This window comes from Delphinapterus leucas, chromosome 20, assembly GCF_059928025.1.
Source record: "Delphinapterus leucas isolate spDelLeu-1000000601 "Yukka" chromosome 20, BTC_Dleu_Yukka2, whole genome shotgun sequence".
Classification (NCBI taxonomy): domain Eukaryota; kingdom Metazoa; phylum Chordata; class Mammalia; order Artiodactyla; family Monodontidae; genus Delphinapterus; species Delphinapterus leucas.
This window is the reverse complement of record NC_143148.1, coordinates 34785711-34805256: the sequence shown is the minus strand read 5'-3', so window position 1 is coordinate 34805256 and position 19546 is coordinate 34785711. Positions and strand designations below refer to the sequence as shown.

Below are 19546 nucleotides of genomic sequence, written 5' to 3'. Positions count from 1 at the left end.
CAGTAGTTGTGGCACACGGACTCAGTAGTTGTGGCTTGTGGGCTCTAGAGCACAGGCTCAGTAGTTGTGGCTCAGGGGCTTAGTTGCTCTGAGGCATGTGGGATCTTCCCAGACCAGGGCTCCCCTGCATTGGCAGGCGAATTCTTAACCACTGTGCCACCAGCGAAGTGCCAGTCTCATTATTTTCTTATTTCAATATAATAATTTTACATTTTATTGTTTCTGATTATGCGGTATATCATTATTATTTTTATAAAGTGATTTTTAACTACCATCAATATTTGAGATTCATTGACAGTTATGGCTAGTCATCAACAAAGCATTATTTAACTTTAATAAATGAAAATATATGAGTGCAGTCAATTAGCTTTGCATAAAAAAGAAACGCATTTTTTATTTTTATTGATAAACTATTTTCTATGTAATAGTTTTCTACTTAATGGGCTATTTGAAGGAAGATTGATATCAATTAATATGTCTATTAAGCACCACCATTTGCAAAAGTGATCCCTAATTATCTTGCTGTAGGCTATTTTGATCAAGGTAAATGAAGTATCGACTTTTTTTTATACAGCTAATATATAGCAAGAACTAAATTGGGCATTTCTTGCTATGTAATCTTCATCTAATTATAAAACCATTAGATATATCTCTCAAATGCTCAATATCCTCTCTTCACAATCAACTCATGTTTAATTAAAAAGCAGTGATGAACTTGCTAACTGTGCATTAACTACTCGCTCGTGATGTAAAATTAATAGCAGGTCTAAATTATTTTAAGTGATTTAAGGATTTCCAAAATACTTTCCCAACTTCAAAGGTACTTGATTCAAACAAACAGGAAATAAAAACTTCATTAACTAAACATTTTCCTGTTAAATAATAATGTTTGCATTTCCATTTATTTTAATCTTAGAATACAATATATTAACACTAAATTTTCAAAACAAGAAATACAAATGACCAGTGGTTATATAATATTTATTCACTGCTGGGTTTTTTTGCTTGTTTTTTGTTTGTTTTTTGCGGTACGCGGGCCTCTCACAGCTGTGGCCTCTCCCGTTGCGGAGCACAGGCTCCGGACGCGCAGGCTCAGCGGCCATGGCTCACGGGCCCAGCCACTCCGCGGCATGTGAGATCTTCCCGGACTGGGGCACGAACCCGTGTCCCCTGCATCGGCAGGTGGACTCTCAACCACTGCACCACCAGGGAAGCCCCACTGCTGTTTATATACAGTAAAATGTAATTTAAAATAAAAAGGAGGAGGGAAGCCTATTTTGCTCCGAATTTCTGCCAGAAATATACCCCTCTGTGGATGGGGTTCTTACACAGTTTACCATTCTCTGTGTCTCTGCCCTGCTTCTCAGGTCATAGCCCATTGGGCTTGGAAATCCAGTTGACCTATGAAGCAGTGTGGAGCAAAAGCATGACCCAGGAGGTACATTCATTATGCTCTGACCCAATGATATTATTTATCTAGAAGTTTAAATATGAGAAATAGAGAGTATATAAAGTTGATAATAAGAGCAGAAAGCAGTAAGAAATATTATGTAAGAATCCAAAACGGAAGAGTGCTGAAGTTTAGTAAAAATTCTGTTACTTAAGATCAACTCTCTTGGCAAATTTAGAGTATACAATACAGCATTATTAACTGTAGTCACAATGCTGTACATTAGATCTCCAGAACTTATTCATCTTATAACTTATATACCCTTTGACCAATGTCTACCCATTTCCCCCACGCTCAGCCCCTGGTATCCACCATTCTACTCTCTGCTTCTAAGAGTTTGTTTTTAGATTCTACATGTAAGTGAGATCATATACTCTTTTTCTTTCTGTATCTGGCTTATTTCACTTAGCATGATGTCCTCCACGTTCACCCATGTTCTCACAAACGGCAGGATTTCATCTTTGTTTGTGGCTTAATAATATTCCAGTGTGTATGTGTATATTTATGTATGTGTGTGTGTAATTCTTTTTATTCACACTTCTGTTGAAGTACACAGGTTGTTTCCACGTCTCAAATGCTATAAATAATGCTTCAGTAAACATGAGGGTATAGGTATCTCTTCAAGATAATGATTTTATTTCTTTGGATAAAAACCCAGGAGTGGGATTGCTGGATCATATGGTAGTTTTATTTTTAATTTTTTGAAGAACCTCTATACTATTTTTCAGAACAGCTGTATCAATTTACATTCTCACCAATAGTATACAAGGGTTTCCTTTTCTCCACATCTCACCAACACTCATTATCTTGTCTTCTTAATAATAGGTATCTAACAAGTGTGAGGTGATATCTTATTGTGGTTTTGATTTGAATTTCCCTGATGATTAGTGATGGTGAGCATCTTTTCATATACCTATTTGCCATTTGTATGTCTTCTTTTTAATATATATCTATCCAGGTCCTTAGCCCATTTTTCAATTGAGTTATTTGTTTTTCTGCTGTTAAGCTGTTTGAGTTCCTCTCTCTTAGTCTTTTCTACTATCTATGTCATTACTATATATAAAAGCTGAGTTTTTTAAAAATTTAGATGAAATAAAAAGTTAAAATAAATATATATTTTTAATCTATTTATTTATTTTTGGCTGTGTTGGGTCTTCGTTTCTGTGCGAGGGCTTTCTCCAGTTGCGGCAAGCGGGGCCCACTCTTCATCGTGGTGCGCAGGCCTCTCACTATCGCGGCCTCTCGTTGCGGAGCACAGGCTCTAGACGCGTAGGCTCAGTAGTTGTGGCTCACGGGCCCAGTTGCTCTGCGGCATGTGGGATCCTCCCAGACCAGGGCTCGAACCTGTGTCCCCTGCATCAGCAGGCAGACTCTCAAGCACTGTATCACCAGGGAAGCCCCTAAAATATATTTTTTTAAATCTCTTACCAAGGGCAGCAGGTGACCAGATCTGATAGCTAGAGTTGTACTTCATCTTGAAAAGCCTTCCTGTATCACATTCAGCACCAGACTCCTTGGTGCTTGGCTTTTCTATGATCCTATGAGGCCCGATTAACACAAGCTTCCTCACAAAATCCTCATTACATGAAGCAACGTAAGTGAAATCTGTTCCTTCCAACCAAATGACATTGACACAGTCAGATTCCCCTTTTTGTCCAGGACATTAATATATATTTATATAATTATACATAATCCCCAAGCATGATGATATACAGTATAAATAACAATTCATACACTCTCAGTGAGAATGGAAATTATTCCACTTTCCTGCACAAAAATTTTACTTGTAGGAATTTATCCAAAAATTATAACGAAGAGTAGGTGTAAAGTTTTAATGAAGAAATATTTCAGAGGTTTGTATATAAAATGCCAATAATAGGAGACTGTTAAAATAAATTGTAGTGTGATAGAATTCTATAGATTCAGTAAGAGTGGTATTATAAAAGAATCTTATTAGCCTAGAAATATGAAAATGAAGTAATAAATCACAATAAAAAATTGTCATCCAATAGTGTGGTTTCTTTTGTTCAAAATAAAATGCATATCTTAAATATCTGGTATACAAATATATAATCTAGATAAGGACTTTGGCCAACATGTTGAAAGTGTCATTTCTTAGTGGTGAGATTGTGAGTGATTTCAGTTTCTCATATTTGCATGTCTGAATTTTCTAAATTTCTTCTCTAAACATGTTTAACTTGTATACTCAAGACAAATTAAAAGTTAGAAATATGAAAGCAGTGATTGTCCCTAGGTGTTTAGGATTATGCTTTTCCCTTACTTCTTTACAACGAGCAAGTATTACTCCATTATTGAAAAATAAATTATAATTTAAAAACAACAAAGGTATAATGTAAAATGAGAGACTGTTTGATTCCACACAAGACTTTATCAGGATTGTGATACCCTATTGATAGATCCTACATGAACAATTCTGTTGTTAAAACACACCACTGTAGAAACAATTTTTCCAAAAAATATAGTACAATGTAAGTTGTTCAGAGGCAAGGATTTCCAATGACAAACTGATCTTTACAACCTTTGTAATACACAAAGGTAATCTTCCTCTTCAGATATAAAAAGCAAATTCCAAGGTATTTACGGTAAACCCACCATTGCTAGGATTGCCGCCAGGAATTGCCATTTGCCACCCTCATTGAATAAATCATTCTCTGTAGCCAGAAGTTTGGTAGTAACTCAAATATTGTCAATATATTTAATTTTATTGTTGCTAACATCATCAACAGAGAACATATTTTCTATATGGCAATATGTAATGTGCAAGTTAAACATTTAAACAAGAAAAATATTTGTTTTGGATGGCTACAGGAATACTTTCAGTGTCATAGGACCAATCAAGGATTTCTGATAGATATACTTTCTAGAACTGCCAGTCCCTTACCACAGAGTTTTACTTATTTATTTTTCTTTATACAGGAGTCAAAATAATCCCAGCATTATGTCTATGCTAAATACATTTAATTTTTCTCTATAAGATCTCATGAATGTGTCCTCCTGCACGTCTGTTCTTTTCCAGATTCCATGTTTAATGGACCCCATTCCTCCCCAGGCCATTTTGACCTCTATGTTTGACCAACTCTCAATGAGAGGATATTTCTCAGTAGACTGATGTCATGGATTTGACTCTTCAAAGTCAGTTAGTACTGCTGTATTTTGAGGCCAACAGACTTATGTTCTAATCATGGCCATTCATCTCACAAATGGTGATAGTGACAAAGGACTAAAAAAATCAGTATTGAACCAAAACTAGCTTTTCCCAACTTACTGAAAAACAAATAGTAGCACAGCACCTTGAACACAGCAGTCACTCACTTATTCAACAAACACTGAGACCTAGCATGTGCCAAGCATGCTTAGAAGTTCTGGAAATACACAATTGAATACAACAATGTCGTTGCCTTCATGTAGCTCACATTTTGAGATTGGCTTTAAATGTGGTAAAAGCTCCAATGTTCAGAATCTTTAATTCATGCCCCAAGGCAATCATTTTCTAACTGCTCTTTTGATTCTTAGTGGATTTTTTAAATACCTCAGGGGCATCCAAAAGAGATCAGATGAGGGTCCGCATACCCTTTCTTCTCCATTTTCTAGCATTCAGTTCTCTAAGAAACTATCTAATTCAAGCAGGGGGACTTTATTTGGCATCCAACATATTATGGTTCTGCATAAGATTTCATTTGCCAGTTAGGTTCCATAAGAGGGAAGAAGCACAGGACATACACAGGGGAAAAGAAAAGATCCCAATGACAAAGATTTAGTAATGAACCTCCAAAGAAGCAGCTGTCGCAAAGACCACAGAGTATCACTGCTTTCTGAATTGCAGGGCTTCTTAGAGGATATAGCCCTGTGCCTGCACAGACTCTAAGAACTTCTAGACAGAGGTGTGGCCAAGATGGAGCAGGAAGACCCTGAGCTCACCTCCTCCCATGGGCACACCAGAATTACAACTATTTACAGACTACTATAGATGAGAGTGACCTGAAGACTAGCAGAAAAGATTTTCTGCATCTAAAGATATAAGGAAGGAACCATAATGAGACAGGTAGGAGGGATGGCAACAGAGTACAGTCGAGACCCACACCCCCTGGTAGGCATCCCACAAACAAGAGGATAATCACAACTACAGAGGTTCTCCCCAAGAAGCGAGAGTTCTGGGCCCCATATCAGGCTCCCGAGCCCAGCGGTCCTGCACTGGGTAGATAAGCCCCCAGAATGCTGGCTTTGAAGGCCAGTGGGGCTTGCATATGGGAGAGCCAGAGGGCTGCAGGAAACATAGACTCTGCTCTTAAAAGGTGAGTGCAAAATCTCACATGCTCCAAGATCCCGCACAGAGACAGTAATTTGAATGTAGCCTGAGATAGACTCACTTGCGGATCTTGGAGAGCCTCCCAGAGAGGCAGGAGGCAACTGGGACTTCCCCTAATGACAGAGACACTGGCGGCAGCCATTATGGGGAGCTTGATCTACCGCGAGGACACAAGTGCTGGCAAGTGCAATTTTGGAGTCCTCTCCCTAGCCTATTAGCGCCAGGGGCTTACCTGCCCACGAGCCAGTTGGCACCAGTTCTGGAACCCCCCAGGCCAAGCAGCCAACCATGTGGGGACATAGCCCCACTCACCAGCAGGCCAACACCAGCATCAGGACCCCCTGGGATCCCCTGGGACTCGACCTTGCCACCAACCAGCCAGCAGAGGCTGTGTGAGGCAGGAACTGGCAGCCAACAAGGCCAGAGGCCAGTCCCACCTACTAACACACCCACAGTAGTCAGCCCCACCACAACAGAAGGGTTCACACGGCCCACTCAGGGGGTACCCCTAGACCATATAGCTCTAGTGATCAGAGGGAAGTGTGCTGCTGGGCCCCATAGGACACCTCCTACAAAGGCCACTTCTCCAAGATCATGAAACAGGACTGACCTACCTAATACCTAGAAATAAAATCAGAGAATAAGGCAAAATGAGGCAACAGAGAAATATGTTCCAAACATGTTCCAACCAAAGGAAGAAGACCCCAGAAAAACTAAGTGAAGTGGAGATAAGCAATCTATCCAATAAAGAGCTCAAGGTATATGAAAAGACGCACAACATCACTTATCATCAGGGAAATGCAAATCAAAACCACAATGAGATATCACCTCACACCTGTCAGAATGGCTATCATCAAAAAGAACTCAAATAACAAATGTTGGCAAGGATGTGGAGAAAAGGGAACCCTCTTACACCATTGGTGCAGCTACTGTGGAAAACAGTATGGAGGTTTCTCAAAAAACTAAAAACAGAACTACCATATGACCCAGCAATTCCATTCCTGGGTATATATCTGAAAAATACAAAAGTGCTAATTTGAAAAGTTACATGCACCCCAATGTTCATTATTTACAATTGTCAAGGTATGGAAGCAACCTAAGTGTCCATCAACAGATGACTGGATAAAGATGCGGTATAGGGCTTCCCTGGTGGCACAGTGGTTGGGAATCTACCTGCCAATGCAGGGGGACACAGGTTCTAGCCCTGGTCCACAAAAACCCACATGCCGCGGAGCAACTAAGTCTGCGCATCACAACTACTGAAGCACACACGCCTAGAGCCATGTTCTCCAACAAGAGAAGCCACTGCAATGAGAAGCCCACACACCACAATGAAGAGTAGCTCCGGCTTGCCGCAACTAGAGGAAGCCCATGTGCAGCAACAAAGACCCAAAGCAACCTAAAATAAATAAAAATAAAATAAATAAATTTATTTTTTTTTAAATGTGGTATACACACACACACACACACACACAATGGAATACTACTTGGCCATAAAAAAGAATGAAATTATGCCATTTGCAGCAACATGGATGGACTCAGAGAGCATTACGCTAAGTGAAATAAGTCAGACAGAGAAAGACAAATACTGCATGATATCACTTATATGTGGAATCTAAAAAATATTTTTAAAAAATTAGTGAATATAACAAAAAAGAAGCAGACTCACAGATATAGAGAACCAGTGAGGAGAGGGAAGGTCACCAGTGGGGAGAGGGAAGCGGGGAGGGGCAATACAAGGGTATGGGATTAAGAGGTACAAACTATTCGGTATAAAATAAGCTACGAGGATATACTGTACAGCATGGGGAATATAGCCAATATTTTATAATAACTATAAATAGAGTATAATCTTTAAAAATTGTAAATCACTATGTTGTACACCTGCAACATATATAATATTGTAAAGCAACTATAGTTCAATTAAAATTTTTTTAATTAAAGAAAATTTTTAAAGAGTTCAAAGTAATGATCATAAAGAAGCTCAACAAACTTGGGAGAAGAATGGATGAACACAGTGAGAAGTTTAACAAAGAGTTAGAGGCTATAAAGAAGAACCAAACAGAGCTGAAAAACACAATAACTGAAATAAAAAATACACAAGAAGGAATTAACAGTAAATTAGATGATACAGAGAACAGTAGATTAGATGATCAGTGAACTGAAAGACAGAGTTGTGGAAATCATCCAAGCTGAACAGAAAAAAATTTTCTTAATAATGATAGCTTAAGAGATGTCTGAAACAACATCAAGCATACTAAAATTGGCATTATAGGCATCCCAGAAGGAGATGAGAGAGAGAAAATAGCAGAGAACTTATTTGAAGAGATAAAAGTTGAAAACTCCCCTAACCTGGGAAAGGAAACAGACATCCAGGGCCATGAAGCACAGAGAGTCCCAAACAAGATGAACCCAAAGAGATCCACACCAAGACACACTGTAATTAAAATGGCAAAAAATTAAAGATAAAAAGAGAATCTTAAAAGCAGCAAGGGAAAAGCAACTGGTTATGTATAAGGGAACTCCCATAAGACCATCAGCTGACTTTTCAGCAGAAACTTTGCAAACCAGAGAGAGTGGCATGATATATTCAAAGTGGTGAAAAAACCTACAACCAAGAATACTCTACTGGGCAAGGCTATCATTCAGATTTGAAGGAGAGATAAACAGTTTTAAAGACAAGCAAAAGATAAGAGAATTCAGTACCATTAAACTGGTTTTATAAGAAATGTTAAAGGGATTTCTCTAAGTGTAAAAGACCACAAATAGAAATATGAAAATTATGAAACAAAAAATCTCATTGGTAAAGACAAATATATGGTATAGGTAGTAGATCAACCATTTATAAAGCTAGTAGAAAGGTTAAAAAACAAAAGTAGTAAAATCATCTATATCCACAACAAGTAGCTAAGGGATACACAAAACGAAAAGTTGTAAAATATGAAGTCAAAAACATTAAATGGGGTAGAGGGGAGTAAAAATGAACAATGCCCACTCTCACCACTTTTATTCAACATAGTATTGGAAGTCCTAGTCATAGCAATTAAACAAGAAAAATGGATAAAGGTAATGCAAATTGGAAAGGAAGAAGAAAAACTACCATTGTTGCAGATGACATGATAGTAGACATAGAAAATCCTAAAGATACCACCAAAAAAAAAAAAAACCTATTAGAACTAAAAATGAATTCATTAAAGTTGCAGAATACAAAATTAACATACAGAAATCTGTTGTGTATCTAGACACTAATAATGAACTATCAGAAAGAGAAATTAAGAAAATAATCCCATATACAATTGCATCAAAAAGAATAAAATATATAGGAATAAATCTAACCAAGGAAGTAAAAGACGTGTACTCAGAAAACTCTGATTCTGTGCTTGACACTTATGCAGGAGATACCTGAAACGCATATTTCCACTCCCTGCTACCTCAGACAGTTCTGATTTTTGAGACACTCATTAAGATTTTCAAAAGGTCCCAAAGAACCAGCCATCCTGTATCCTTGGCCAAGTTGGTTTCACATCCTTCTATTAATGGTCCTTCTTTCCCTGATCCACCACCCCAATCCTTCACACTTACTCCCTAGAATCACATCCCCAAACTAACAGCCTGCAAGTAAGCCTTGGATTTTGGCTCTGATTTAGGGGAAGGATAGCTTCTCTGTTGTCTTAGAAGGCAGCTTATAAGGAGTAATGTCAGCAAGATGGCAGACTAGAAGGTCTTAATGTTTGTCCCCCCACAAGAACAATTATGAAACAACTATGTACCAATGAAAATAGCTCTAGGAGAGCTCCAGAGTGCTATGAAGAAGGTGCAACAAGTGGAGGACAAAAACTGAGGACGGCATAGGAAAAAGTATAGAGAGCATTTTACCTATGTCACCCCATTCCCTAGCCCAGCATAACTCTTCCTCCTATGGAAGAAAAAGAGGGCAAGAGATCCCAGCAGCCTTCGCCACTGAGGATCCAAGCAGCCCTGACCACTTCGGTGGTCACTTGCAGCCTTGCCACTGAGGAACCCAGTCTTTGCTGATGCTGACATCAGCTGAGAGCTGTCTGGAGTCTACCCTGCTGCATTCTCCCCCCACCACCTGCCAGAGCCAGAGCCACCACTACACTTCCCCAGAGACAGAGCTGCAACACTCCACCTAGCTGGTATCCTTGTACCCACCCATAGGTGAAGGGCTTTCCCCACCAAAGTCAGTCCATTAAGTTAAGAAGAGGTCATTATGCCTTCAGATACACAGACATCAACACAAGGCTACAAGGAACATAAAAAAATCAAGGAAACATGATGCTATCAAAGTAACATAATAGTTTTCCAGTATCCGACCCAAAGACATGGAGATCTATGAATTGCTGGAAAGGATTCAAAATAATTGTTTAAATAACCAGCATTCTAATCTCTGTTTCTACAAGTCCAGCTTTTTTAGATTCCACATGTAAGTTATATCATTCAGTATTTGCCTTTCCCTGTCTGACTTATTTCACTTAGCACTAAGTTCTCAAGTTCCATCCATGTTATTGCTAATGGCAGGATGTCCTTCTTTCTTATGGTTGAGTGATACCCATAAATATATATATATGGGTATAGGTATATATATATATATATATATATATATATATTTCTCATGGCTGAATAATACCTATATATATATGGGTATTATTATATATATATGGGTATATATACACACACACACACACACATATACACACACACATACACACACACCACATCTTTATCCATTCATGCCACTCAATAGGAAAAGAATAAACAATCCAATTTTAAAATGGTCATAGGAACTGAACAGACATTTTTCCAAAGAAGACATACAAATGGCCAACACACACATGAAAAGGTATTCAACATCACTAATCGTCAGGGGAATGAAATCAAAACCACAATGAGGTATCACCTCACACCTGTTGGAATGGCTATTATTATAAAAAAAAAGTAAGTGCCGGTAAGGATATGTAGACAAGGGAACCCGTGTACATGGCAGATGAAAATGTAAATTAGTAGAGCTGTTATGGCAAACAGTATGGAAGTTCCTCAAAAAATTAAAAACAGAACTAATATGAGGTCTAGCAATTCTACTTCTGGGTATTTATCCAAAGGTATTGAAATCAGGATATTAAAAAGATAACTGCACCCTCATGTTCATTGCAGCATTTTTCACAATAACCAAAAAATGGCAACAACCTGAATGTCTATTAATGGATGAATGGATAAAGAAAATGTGGTATATACATACAATGGAATATTAGTCAACCTTAAAAGAGAGGGAAATCTGTCATTTGTGACAACATGGCTCAACCTGGAGGACATTATGCTAAGTGAAATAAACTAGATTCAGAATGACAATATTATGTAATTTCACTTGTATGTGGAATCTAAAAAAGTCAAACTCATAGCAGCAGAGAATGGAATGATGGTTACCAGGGACTCTGGGTGGAAAAATCGGGAAATGTTGGCCAAAGGGTACAAACTTTCAGTTACAAGATGAGTAAGTTCTGGACATGTAATGTATACTTGAAGCTTACTACAAGGGTAGATCTTCAGTGTTCTTACCACACACACAAAAAAAGGTGGTAACTATGTGAGGGAATGGATATGTTAATTAGCTTGATTTTGATGGTTCCTTCACAGTGTAGGCGTATATCAAATTTTCAAATTTTACACTGTAAATATATACAAATTTTAATTGTCAATTATACCTCAGTAAAGCTCGGGGGGGAATAAAAAGAAGGCAGCTTGAGGTAGACAGAAGAACATAAGCCACACCATGCAGAAGTGGATTTCAACTTTAGTTTATAATTGGTTATCTGCATGACTTCAGGCAAGGTTCATAATCGAGGCGCCTTTTAAAAAGTGTGAAGAGTAAATAAGGTTTTACTGTTGTTAGCCTCCAGATTCCCAGACTCCCCTTTCCAACTCACAGCCATTTTTAGCAGGTTGTAGACTCCCTAGAGATAATAAAGTAGAAATTCAATGAAGTAGAAATTGAAGCATACAAATATTTTTCTGTAAATGATGTTTCCTCCTTTTTCCCAGAAGTTTACTTGTTTGCTTTGGAGGCTTTTTCACCTTTAGAATTAGATATCCTTACCTAATATGCCTTGCAGGCAATGTTAGTTCTAAGCGGTTACCATTATAAGAACATTTCAGATTCTGCAGTGCAGGTCCCTTTAATTTTTCAACGAAATATCTGGACTTGGCCATAACCCTTTCAAGAAGATGAGTAAAGTAAGAAGTGAAAAGAAACAATGATTTGAGAGGATAGCAGGAATGTAGGACCGTGACCAAGGGTCAGCAGGAAAATATAATAGAAGGATTGCGGAGAGTCACTGAGGTCCCAGCTGAGACTAGTTTGCAGGTGAATTCTGGTGAATTCAATCAGCTAAAGTCTAAGAACGTGCCTTCTCTGATCCTACCAAAGCATCCTTCACTGCTTCCTATTCTTATCCTGATCATAAATGGCACTTATTACACTAAAATTTATATATTTCTTTGTCTATACCATTCATTAGAGAACTCTACAAAATGTAGGGACCTTGTGCCCAGTAAAAAAAGGGCGGGGCAATATCTTGCATATCCTTTAGGAAGTCCATTTAACTTAGATTAAGGATCTCTGCATTTGACTCTGAGCATCTTGAAAGAAGTGCTCAAATAACGTTAAACTCTATCTCCAATGCACAATTCCTGGTACATAGGATCTATTTTAAAGTATTAAGAGAATTAATGAAGAAATTTTTTCAACTTGGGAAAAGAGCTGAATAAATCATATAAGGCCTAAGGTTTTGGCAGAGCAGGAATTATGGATAAACAAAGGGATGAGAAAGTATTGAGATGAAACTGTTTAGGTTATGTGAAAAGGTAGATAAATGATGTAAAGGCAAAAATCATGGTCTGAGACTATAAGCATGTTCAGTATACAAGTAAGAACATGGGAAAAACTGGGCAATATTGTGGTCAGAGAAAACAAACTCTGACAATGAAGATATTTTGAATTATTGTCACATAACTGTGAGCAAGAGAAATAAACTCTTTGTGTAATGAGTAGATTAGCCTTTGTATACAAATAGAAATGTATACTGAAAAAACATCCTACAGACTCTTGGTATGTAATGAGTAGATCTTATTTAACCTATTAAGAGAAGACTTCTAAATAATAATAGGAAACAAAAGTAAGACTTTACCAGCCTATGATGATTTATCAACTTATTCCCACAGAGGTTCTATCTTAATTATTTTCTGCAGCTGCCACCAGGAAAATAATTGTGTGATGGATTTTGTCCCTATGAAATAATTGTTTAGCTTTTCAAAACATAGAAAACCAAGAAAATCCAGAATTATTAAATTATTAAATCCATCCTCTAATTATTCATTAGACAAGCATTGTTTACCAACATATCCCAGAGACTAGTATGTAGAAGTTGCTCCATGAATCAAACACTTAAGAACTGAGTATTATGCTAATAGTAAGTTTACAAAGATGAACAAGGCACCATCCAAAGCATTGAAGAGCTCACAATTTAGAAGAAAGGGTGTAAATGTGAACAAATAGCTATAATGCATTTTAAAGCTGGACATGTAGCTAGGGGTATATAACTCTACCTTTTAAAAAATTATTTTATTTATTATGATTATGTAAATTCAGATTAACCGGGGCAAAGGTGGAGAGATACTGGCAAGAATCATAAGAATTTATAAACAATATCATAACCAAGGTTAGACCAAGTTTTAAAAGTAATTTTTACACCTATGTACAGTTTAAAGACTGTTTAAAGACTGACAGTCTTACCCATCACAGCTTAACTCTGGCTTTTCCTAATGGGGCTAAACAGGCGACCCAGACTTCATTTTTTTTTTTTTTTTTGCGGTACGCGGGCCTCTCACAGCTGTGGCCTCTCCCCTTGCGGAGCACAGGCTCCGGACGCGCAGGCTCAGCGGCCATGGCTCACGGGCCCAGCCGCTCCGTGGCATGTGGGATCTTCCCAGACCGGGGCACGAACTCGTGTCCCCTGCATCGGCAGGCAGACTCTCAACCACTGCGCCACCAGGGAAGCCCCCAGACTTTATTTCTGAGCAAGACTGGGATGTGTCTTGGTCAGCACTGCAAATGCTAGTCAAACTTTCATATCAACAGTCCTTCTCCCCCAGCAGCTGAGGACGACTGAGGATAAAAAGCCTTTTAACAACTTGTGCGGAATCATTTATTAAAAGAAAATCAGTAAAAGCAATTAGAGAATAAAAGTAAAATAAATTTATGACCTTGGCTTTCCAACTTTTATCCGCACACTTCTTGTTTGAACCATGTCCTTTGGGTTTCTCTGCACAAAGGGGACTGCTTCTCTCCTCTGTATGCCTAGGATGCCTGCCTTTCTCTCCACTCCCAGCCCCAGTAGGATATTGACTTGTGATCAACAGAGAGAAAAGATGATGGAGAAATAGGCTATTTTTCCACATCCCGTGTTTCCCCATGACTGCCTTCTTCCTGGTCTGGAAGAAAAGTTTCCATGACAACCAAGTCACTAACATTCACACCCCACCAGCTGACTTGCTTGCCTTCCAAATGATCAGCTGGATATTGTGTTAAAATTATTTTACAGAGGGTGGCTAATCTGCAGGGATTATTTGTTTATTTTTGAGAAACTGGCTCCTTGGTGAAACTTCTTCAATGGGCCTAACTTTTATTTCTTGTCCTTTAAAAGCATAATTTCAACTAAACAGAACAAGCTTAAGCCAACATTAGACAGTCACCTCACAGGAAATAAAATATGAATGTGAAGCTTCCTTCCCCATGAAGGGCATGTAAGTGCTTTGAGGGCAAAACTAAGTTTTATTTTTCTTTCCCTCTTTATGTGCCTAACACATGGTCTGGCAGGTGGTGTACATAAAATAAATGTTGAATATCTCATCATCCGAACTTCTCCAAACAGAGTATTTATTTTTAGGTTGATCGGTTGAGGCAGAATCGACTTCCTAGTAATGTAATAATCCCCTTATTTTTAAAAATGTCTGTCTATGAAAAAGGTAAGAAACACAGTAGAGGGTTAGTACACCAATCGTTAAGCCTGTGCCTACAGAAAGACTAGAATGAAATATACTAAAATATCTTAAATTGTTACGTTTAGTAGACGGAAATATGGGAGCATTTCTTCTGATTTTTCTCAATTTATTTTTTTCTTTTTTGTTAACTAAATGCATTTTTCTTTTGAGTATTATCTTGGTCCTTTGAGGGGGTAATAACAAGATACTATAAACTAAGTAGTTTATAAACAACAAACGTTTATTTCTCAAGGTGAGGGCTTTCTTCATGGTTCATAGCTGGCACCTTCTCATTTTGCCCTCACATGGTGGAAGGGGTGACTGATTTCTGTAGGGTCTCTTTTATAAAAACATTAATCCCATTCAAGAGGGCTCCATCCTCATGACCTAAGGCCCCACCTGGTAAAGCCATCACATCAGGGATTAAGAAAATCACCTGAGAAACACAAACATTCAGATCACAGCAAGTATCTATTATGTTCGAGGCACCGTACTATCTCCCAAATCAGAAAGATTAACAAAATCGCTCTCATATTCAGAGCCATGAAGAGAAGAGGTGAACTAGGTAGAGAACAACTTGCTAGAAGGATTATCTACCCTGACATGCATGTTAACTGGTGTTATGACTATATGCTGTGGTGTGATGAAAATGAGATAGGGGCCTTCATTCAGATAGGGATCTTGCGAAGAAGGGCGATCAAACCTTTTTCTCACTCTCTGAAGACAAATCTGATCTTAGTTAACTTTCTTGCTCTTTCTCCTGAAAGCCTGATACAGGTGGACTCTCATTTGTATTACCAGGCAACATTATTTATGGTAAAGATGGCCCATGATAGATAAACCTGGCCTGGAAAAGCATGAATAAACCAAAAATACCTGGTGGAAGCACAGCTTTATGATTCCTTGAATACAGAGACTCACAAGTGGGCATATCCTTTCTGGGGACCTGAAAGCTATACCTAAGCCTATTACAGGACATACTGGTCTCTATGGGGCATGAGGCTTCTATGCCAAGGCAGCTATTGTACCTGTTGAATGTGAATCTTGTTCTCTCACACCTAAACTCTCATGGTGGAGGGAGAGAAGGGGAGATGCAGGAGAGGAACACTCAAAGACTGGATTGCTATGAGGGTTATTCCCTCTGAAAGAAATGCCTAACACAGCCCACGTGGGATGCTGTCTATGTTTCTGGACCAATATCCATCTGATTAAACCGGTGCCAGGTGTTACATGCTCAGGTCTTGTGAGTTTGAGTGTCTAGTTAAGAATATCCCCTACTAGGAGTTACAGAGAGTATGAAGAAGACAACCAATTTTATAAGTTGAGACCATTTTCGCAATAATTTCATGTCCAGAAGAAACATAAGCATGAGCTCCCTGAGGCGGTATTACTGTAGCTTCCACAAGAACATTTTTTATTTCTTGAGCTAGTATGCTGAGTGTGTGTTTGTTGATTGACACCCATAGTGGACAATGCCACTCAAATTCTCCTTCAGAAGTGAAGGATAAATTTCCCAACACTGGACATGCTGTTGACAGGCAGCCCTCAGCTATCAACCCCCCTTGCAGACTGACTGCCGTAGTGGAAGACAGCCCCTTCACCCAATTACTGAACAACACAGATGTATAAAGATCTGGTCGTCTCACCTCAATTTGAGACCACTCTGAAGGATTGTCCCAGCTTCAGAGCTTCCCATAGGACAGTTGAAGCTTCCATGCGGCTGTTTCAAGGCTAAACTTCTCCTTCTGCCCAATCCCCATCCCAAGAGGGCTCCCTGATAAATCTCCTGCACATTCATTTCTATCTGTGACAACAGCTAATTAAACATATTTACAAGGCATCTATCATGTTTTGGGTACTAGAATCAGCACTGGTAAATACAATATGGTCTTTGCTCACAGGAAGCTTACAGTTTAGGGGGCAGAAATGCCTCCATTAAAATGCAGTATAATAAGAGCTATCATGGGTAAACATTTAGGAGGGCCATGAGTTATTCCAAACTGAATCTCTGGACAGTTAAGAAGGGATTTATGGAGGAAGAGATATCTGTACTGGCTTCTGGAGGACAAGTAGGAACTAATTAGCCCAGGAAAAAACAAAAGAAAGGCAGAAAGGTAGACCATGTAGAACCATGTAGAAAGAATAGCATGTTCAACAAGATGAATGATAATGAAAGCATGATGACACTGTAGAGAATGCAATTTTTTTCACCTACTTACAGAATCGGAGGTAGGGGAGAGGCAATATCCCATGCAAAGACTATTAAAATGACTTATTATATACAGACTTTGAAATTTATGTTAAAGAAATGGAGAGGCACGGAAGATCTGTGCACATTTGTATTTCATAAATATCTCTGTGTCTGCAACAAGGAAAGTGGACTCGGGGGAGGGGAACAAAAGCTAGGAGGACCAGTCAAGAGGCTGCTCTAGCATTCTTGGCAGGAGAGGATGTTAGCCTGAACCAAAGTTGGGATAGAATGAATGAAAAAAAAAAAGAAAACAGAGACATTTTGGAGGTAGAATTAATAAGACTTGGAGATTCATTGAACATGAGGTTAACAGAAAGGAAGGGATCAAGGGAAACCTCAAATTTCTGACTTAAGCAAATGGGCAGAGGAGGCAAAATATGACAATCAGAGCAGGATGCGTTAGTGATTTCTAGATAAGTTGAATCTGACCTGTTTGTGGGATATTCAAAGGGTTATATAAAGCTAGGAGCTCTATGTGGGGCTAAGGTTGTGTGTGTGTGTGTGTGTCTGTGCGTACATGAGTAACACAGAAACAGAGTAGCTCACGTCCATTACTGGCCCAGCCATATCTAGTACTTGTAACAGTCTTTCAGGTCTCAATGGTACAATATCACTCAGCAGTTATGAGATAGTGTGGCGTATAGGAGAGAACAAAGCTTTCAAGTCAGGCACACCTCAGCTTTTATCTCAACTCTACTACTTACTTGCTAAAAAGACTTGGGCAAGTTATTATACTTGAGCCTCACTTCCCATCACCATCAAAAATGGGACTGCTAATCACACTTTACAGGGCTGTCACAAGGCTTAAATGAAATTATATATGTACAAGCATTTGGCCCACAGTAGGCCTTCAGTTATTCTTTAGTTTCTCAACTCAAATAGTTTCTAGTGGTCTTTGCATTCTCTCTCTCCTTCTCCTTCTTTGTTCTTTTTTTTCCAGTCCTCCTGACTCATACCGCTTTAAACTCATACTGTTAATATAAAGCATTATTTCAATTACCTGATAAAGATAAAAATTCTGCCCATGCCCCCATCTTCCTTTTGTATGCCTTGGCCCTGCATGTGTTTGTAATCCTCTCCTGGCCTTGTCTACATCTAATTTACTTCCTTTCAGTTGAATGTTATCACAAGTCATGAATTGTTCTCACTTCATGTTTACTGCAAACAGATAACCATTATATCCAATAGGCCTGCTTTGTTTTATCTTAGGCAGATCACATTCTGCAACTTTTTAATTATTTCATTTTATTTCTCTACATTAGGTTGTTTCTCTTCTGCATTGATACTTGGATAAAGAGATGAAAACAAATTTGTAATTTTTTTTTTTTTTGTGGTACGCGGGCCTCTCACTGCTGTGGCCTCTCCCGCCGCGGAGCACAGGCTCCGGACGTGCAGGCCCAGCGGCCATGGCTCACGGGCCCAGCCGCTCCGCAGCATGTGGGATCCTCCCGGACCGGGGCACAAACCCACGTCCCCTGCATCGGCAGGCGGACCCTCAACCACTGCGCCACCAGGGAAGCCCCCAAATTTGTAATTCAATACGCCTTTTCAAACATATTACCACTGGAAACAAGCTCAGGCCCTTAAAATCTGTTTTGATTGTAAAGTTCAATGATCATATCAAAATTCTTTGGCTGGTGAAGACAAAGACTTTCAGATTCCCCCTTACAGGGAGCTGAGTTAATTTCAGCAAGGGATCTCAGTCAAGTGAACCAAGGCTTGGTTGGTTCCAGAACACAGGGCTCCTTCAACTGAGGGGTTACCTAGGGCAGCAGCCACAGCATGTGGGATCAAAGGGTAGGTGTCAGGCCAAATCCAGGAAAGAGAACAATGGCCAGAGAAGAGAAAGCAGTTGCCTTATTCATGGAAATGCATTAGAATGAGAAAAGAAAGGGAACCAATACTCTGGAATTTGGTAAACATAAAAACAAATGGAGAGGGTTTAGGCCATAAACTGTGAGCAAGGGGCAGGAGTATTTAAAGTACCCACTTCAGGGATGATGGTCAAATATCTGATCCCACTTCTGGGCATATATCTGGAGAAAAACTTAATTCAAAAAGATACATGCACCCCTATATTCATAGCAACACTATTTACAATAACCAAGACATGGAAGCAACCTAAGTGTCCACTGACAGATGAATGGCTAAAGACGATGTGGTACATATATACAATGGAATATTACTCAGCCATAAAAAAGGATGAAATAATGCCATTTGCAGCAACATGGATGGACCTAGAGATTACTATACTAAGTGAAGTCAGAGAAAGACAAAAATCATATGATATCACTTATATGTGGAATCTAAAACATGACACAAATGAACTTATCTATGAAACAGAAACAGACCTACACACTTCAAAAACAAACTTATGGATGAACATAGATGCAAAAATCCTCAACAAAATACTAGCAAAAAGAATCCAACAACACATTAAAAGGATCATATACCATGATCAAGT

At 38.8% G+C, this 19546-nt stretch overlaps 1 pseudogene; it reads left to right on the top strand.

Annotated features, from left to right (window-relative positions):
* The window catches only part of LOC111165359 (Y-box-binding protein 1-like), a 34823-nt pseudogene that overhangs the window by 3723 nt on the left and 11554 nt on the right, over nt 1-19546 (top strand).